The sequence below is a fragment of the Desmodus rotundus genome, unplaced genomic scaffold (assembly GCF_022682495.2).
Source record: "Desmodus rotundus isolate HL8 unplaced genomic scaffold, HLdesRot8A.1 manual_scaffold_100, whole genome shotgun sequence".
NCBI lineage: Eukaryota > Metazoa > Chordata > Mammalia > Chiroptera > Phyllostomidae > Desmodus > Desmodus rotundus.
This window is the reverse complement of record NW_026527153.1, coordinates 59,184-65,183: the sequence shown is the minus strand read 5'-3', so window position 1 is coordinate 65,183 and position 6,000 is coordinate 59,184. Positions and strand designations below refer to the sequence as shown.

General features: G+C 44.4%; 1 protein-coding gene across 2 annotated transcripts in view; it reads left to right on the top strand.

Annotated features, from left to right (window-relative positions):
* Positions 1–412: 412 nt before the first annotated feature.
* The window catches only part of DCAF1 (DDB1 and CUL4 associated factor 1), a 53,026-nt gene continuing 47,438 nt past the window's right edge, over positions 413–6,000 (top strand). The window contains exon 1 of one of the 2 annotated variants that reach the window (XM_024565689.3): positions 413–546. The gene's annotated coding sequence lies outside the window, so the exon portion shown is untranslated. Of the gene's footprint in view, positions 638–6,000 lie in introns of both variants that reach the window. The other variant, XM_024565690.4, reaches the window with a different exon arrangement.

The window sequence follows — 6,000 nt, the reverse complement described above, 5'->3', positions numbered from 1 at the left end:
GACAAAGAAAACCCAAAGCCTTCTGTTTAATGGGTGCTGTGATTTCTAACATGCTTGTGGGAAATATTTTCTTAGATCCTGGTATGTTAACAAAGGGGCAGATGGGAGAGTAAAACAAAAGCTCTCCTGTCACAAGAGGAAGAACAAGGTAAGGAAAAGGTATCCAGCCCTTGTAGTACTGGTTTGGAACGACTCAAGTTCCTCACTTTTCGCTTCCGCCTTCTGAAGCAGCCAATGACTACCCAGCCGTTCGCGTTAATCTTAGGAACTACAAACCCCAGAAGTCAGTACGCGGGGGAGAAGCGCTCCTGCGCTAATTGAGTGATAGGCCCCGCCCCTAGAAGCGGAACTTCATTTCCCAGGAGGCTTCGGCGTTCGTTAATATACCTCCGCTCGCTCTGGCGTTTCCCTGCGGCCTCCCGCTAGCGAGCCTCGCGCCAAGTCGGAGGGAGGGCGGAGGCGCGCGCGCAGGCGCGCGCGGGGTGCACGTAGCGCGCGACTGACGCATAATATGTGGGCCACTCTGGAGCCGTGGTCGCGCTGTGTGTGAGTGAGGGATAGTGCGGGACCTGAGGCGGTGTGTGTGAACTGTGGCCGCTGGCGGGGTCAGGGGGGAGCGGCAGAGCCGCCCGGGAAGGTGAGCGGGGAAGGGAGGAAGACGGCTCTCTAGGAGGAGCTCGAGGAGACAGGGCGCGTGGCCCGGCGGGCGGGAGAGTGGGCGCGGGCTGGGGGAGGGGCGGCACCTGCCCGGGCGGCCGGCGGCGAGGGGGCGGGCCGGGCCGCCAGGGAGGCTGGGCCCCGGGCCTGACAGGACTTTTCCTCCTCCAAATTCTTGGCTCGGGGGCGGGGCCTTCGCGTTCTTCCTGCAGTCCGCAAAAGAAGCTTCCCGAGAGTAACTCTTCCGCCCGGAGTGGGGGGGTAGGGGTGTGCCCGCCCCTACCTGTAGGAGGGGCCTCTCTCCTCCCCCTTGTCACGTTTTTCCTCCCAATCATCCTAATCTCCGTTCCGTACGGACTGGGGAGCTCCATCTTCCCTGCCGCCGTACGGCGGCCCCCTTCCCAGACTGTTTCCGCCTCTAGCTCCAGTCACCTGGGCGGGCTTTCTCCTCCCTCGGCCTCGAGCTGGCTTCCCCTGCACCCGCCAGGCTCTGGGACCGGGCGAGGGGGCGGAGCCTCCCGGGCACTCCTCCCACCCCCGTGGTGAGGGGGTAGGGTAACCAGAGGTGTGAGGGTCCTGCGGCGTGGAGCCGAAGCTCGGAGTGCCCGCCTGCCAGGCTTCCCGCGAACCTGTTTCCGTGGGTTCTAGTCGTTTGCAACTGAGGTGTCACAGGCCTTTGCTTAACTCCGTCTTCTCTTACTAAACGGTTTCCTCCCTATTGCAGTGTTAGCGCTCGGGTTTCGTATTTGTTGAAGTAGTAGTTTTGGAAACTCTGTAGTACTTTTTGAGTCCCAAATGACTTGTCCCTGTCCGCATCACGTTGTTTTTTTCTCACTCTGTTTTCATTGAAGCCTTTTAATTAGTCTGCGTTTTAATTAATTTATATTAGCATCTTCCTGTTCTGAACGCTTTGTTAATGTAGAATGAGAGGTTCATTGACATTGTCGACCTGTAATTTTCTTTTTCCAGTTTACTGGAGTTTATCTTTAAGGCTTATATAAGCTCTACTGGAGTTTACCTTTGAGGTTTATATAAGCTTGTATGGTTAGTCTCCTTAGGAGTGGAGTTGGTGTTTTCTACTTGATGATGTCTAGGCTTGGGTTTTATCTACAGCAGTTTTCCGTTTTGGGGTGGTGATATATTTTTGGATGTTAAGGAGCGAAAAGGACTTGAGGTGGTGAACACACAGTACAATATACAGATCATGTGTCATAGAATTGTAGATTTGAAACCTATAGAATTTTATTAACCATTGTCACCCCAATAAATTCAATAAAATTTTTTTAAAAAGTAGCTAATAGAATTTGGATAATATATAGGAAATAATAACTTCATGCTCAAATATCGCGAGTAGTTGGTGAGCACAATGTTTTACTGTTTTATGTACAGTTGTTTAATAGAGAAGGAATCTGGTGAAATGAACCACGTTAGCTTATCTTGGAGTGATTGAAGTTTTTAGTTTTTTTTATTATTGCTTTTAGAGAGGGACGTGGGAGGGGAAGAGAGAGAAAACATCGATTTGTTGTTCCAATTATATATGCATGTATTGGTTGATTCTTGCATGTGACCTGACCTGAGATGAACCTGCAATCCTGTCTCATCAGACACGTTCTAACCGACTGAGCTACCTGGCCAGGACCTGAAGTGGGCTTATTACTACTAATTTTCTTACATTGATTTTGTAAAGGAGATGGTCATGGACAGTAATAGAGAATTGTTATACGTGGTTTTATATTTCATACTAGTTATTAGTTAAATTTTACATGAAGCTCCAAACTTGGATTATTTTCCCCAGTTTTATGTTTTGCTTTTAAATAAGGAAGAATGCTTTCAAACATCTGCTTCAGATTTGTAAGCGTATGAAGTCTTTCCTTAGCGTGGACTTTATTTTAGGCTTTGGGATAATTCTGCTGAATAGGCCATTCAGTATTGTATTTTAGAAGAGGACAGATTTTATGATTCAATTAAAAAATTACAAAATAATTGAAAAATGGTAGGACTAAGGTATTAACGTATGATGAAAAACCTTTCTTTTATCTTTATCCATTAGAAAGTCAGTTACCTGCCACAAAAGTAATAGCTATTCTCTATTCTTTGTGTATTCTTCCAGGAATATTTTATTCTGGGGATACACACACCCTTTGCTTTTCTCACTAGACTACATTAGGGAAGGAAATACTTCTTAACTTTTTCAAACTTTTTATTATGAAAAATTTCAAACATTAAAAAGTTGAAAGAATAGTAAAGTGAGCACTTGTTTATCCATCCAGATTCAACAGTTAATATTTTGCCATATTTTCTCTCTGTATGGGTGTGGTGTGTATTTACTTTGCAGAACTGGTTGAAAATAAGTTGCATACATATCACCCCAAATACTTCTGTAGCCATCTTTTAAGGATGAAGACATTCTACATATTTTTTGTAGGGCTTTACATTATTCCCTTGTATGGACAGTATTATTATTTAACCTTCAGAACAGTCATTTCCGTTTCATAGATAAGGAAATTGAGATTTGGAGAAGTTAAATAACTTGATCAAGATCTCACAGGTAGAAGAGAACCAAGATGGAGGCATAGGTAGACACACTGTGCCTCCTCACACAACCAAAAGAAGGACAACAATAATTTAAAAACAAAAAACCAACCAGAACTGACAGAAAATCGAACTACAAGAAAGTCTGACAACCAAGGAGATAAAGAAGAAACAGTCATCCAGACTGGTAGGAGGGGCAGAGACGGGCAGCTGGGGTGCACAGGACTCGGGGCAATGTGGCCGGATCCAGAGACTGGCGGAGTGAGGGACGAACGGGGCAGGCAGTCCCAATGCTAGCAGACCCCGAGGCCCCACTTTGGCGCATAGATAAACCAAGAGGGCCAGACTCAGAGTGGCGGAGAACGGGGCAGGCAGTATGGTGGGTAGCAGACCCTGTGGCCTCACATTCTCGCATAGATAAACCAGAATGAACGGCAGGGGAGCGGAGCAGACCACGTAACCCAGGGCTCCAGCGCGGGGAAATAAAGCCTCAAATCTCTGATTGAAAGCACCTGTGGGGGTTGAGACGGTAGCAGGAGAAACTCCCAGCCTCACAGGAGAGGTTGTTGGAGAGACCCACAGGGGCCTACAACGTACACAAGCCCACCCACATGGGAATCAGCACTAGAGGGGCCCAGTTTGATTATGGGTAGCGGAGGGAGTGACTGAAACCTGGCAGAGAGCAGAACAAGCGCCATTGCTCCCTCTTGGGGGCCCCCCCCCCCTGTGTTACAGCACAGCCACCAGCATTACCCCGCCCCCTTGAACACCTAAGGCTCTGCCCCTTTACGTAACAGGTGCGCTGAGGACAAAAAAAAAGGCCCAAATGAAAGAACACATCAAAGCTCCAGAAATAAGCAGCGAACAGATAGCCAACCTATGAGATGCACAGTTCAAAACACTGGTAATCAGGATGCTCACAGAATTGGTTGAATTTGGTCACAAACTAGATGAAAAAATGAAGGCTATGCTAAGAGAAATAAAGGAAAATGTACAGGGAACCAATAGTGATGCGAAGGAAACTGGGACTCAATCAACGGTGTGGACCAGAAGGAAGGAAGAAACACCCAACCAGAAAAGAATGAAGCAACAAGAATTCAGAAAAATGAGGAGAGGCTTAGGAACCTCCAGGACATCTTGAAACGTTCCCACATCCGAATTATAGGGGTGCCAGAAGGATAAGAGGAAGAGCAACAAATTGAAAGCTTATTTGAACAAATAATGAAGGAGAACTTCCCTAATCTGGCAAAGGAAATAGACTTCCAGGAAGTCCAGGAAGCTCAGAGAGTCCCAAAGAAGCTGGACCCAAGGAGGAACATACCAAGGCACATCATAATTACACTACATAAGATGAAAGATAAGGAGAGAATCTTAGAAGCAGCAAGAGAAAAGGACACAGTACCTATAAAGGAGTTCCCATAAGAGTGTCAGCTGATTTCTCAAAAGAGACCTTACTGGCAAGAAGGGGCTGGCAAGAAGTATTCCAAGTCATGAAAGGCAAGGACCTACATCCAAGATTACTGTAACCAGCAAAGCTATCATTTAGAATGAAAGGGCAGATAAAGTGCTTCTCAGATAAGGGAAAGCTAAAGGAGTTCATCATCACCAAGCCCTTATTATATGAAATGTTAAAGGGATTTATCTAAGAAAAAGAAAATAAAAAATATGAACAGTAAAAATGACAGCAAACTCACAGTTATTAACAACCACACCTAAAACAAAAACAAAAGCAAACTAAGCAAACAGCTAGAACAGGAACAGAACCACAGAAATGGAGATCATATGGAGGGTTATCAACAGGGCAGTGGGAGGGGGAGAGAGGGGGGGAAAGGTACAGAGAATAAGTAGCATAAATGGTAGGTAGAAAATAGACAGGGGGAGGGTAAGAATAGTATAGGAAATGTAGAAGCCAAAGAACTTATATGTATGACCCATGGACATGAACTATAGGGGGGGAGTGTGGGAGGGAGGGGGGTGGGCAGGATGCAGTGGAGTGAAGGGGGGGAAATGGGACAACTGTAATAGCATAATCAATAAATATATTAAAAAAAAGATCTCACAGGTATGTCTGTAGAGTTGGGATATGAATGCTTAAAGTCCTTTTCTACCAAGTGACAATCGATTAGTCTTGGGGACCTCTCTGAGCCCATTTCCTAATCTGTAGAAAAGGGAAGGGTGGTTGTGAAAATTCAGAAAAATTGTAAGCAAATTACTTAGCCAAATGTCTGCTCCGTGCTAATATTCACCAATTGGTAACTACTGTGTCACCATTGGACAGACATTAAATTCTGCATGCCACCTAAAGAACTCACTTTAAAACATGGTGAGTTGAGAATAAAAATAAGAAAAAATGAGAAAGAAAACAAAAAACTATGGTGTATTAATTTACCTTCACTGACTTGTGCATAACAAGATGTGTATAATGCATTTTGTATTAATAGCCTTTCATTGATAGTAAAATGATTTATCATTGATCTTGTAACTTTAGTCTGTTATAAGTTTATATTTTCCCTGGGCAAGTAATTATTCCCAAAGTTATGACTGTTCTTAGGAATAATTAATCAGAACCTTTGAAAATGGTACCAGAAGAATAGGTTTAAATTGAACACTAAAATTTTAATGTCCCTGAGTTGACCTTTACTAGAGGTAGTATTTTCTTTAAACTTTTACCTTTATGTGTTTCATTTGCTGATTTCTTAAATTTTCCAAAAGGCATTCCCTTGTAGAACTTTTTTTAAATTAAAAACATTGTAAAATTCACATACCATAAATTAACCTTTCCTATTTTAAAGTGTATAGAATTCAGTGGCA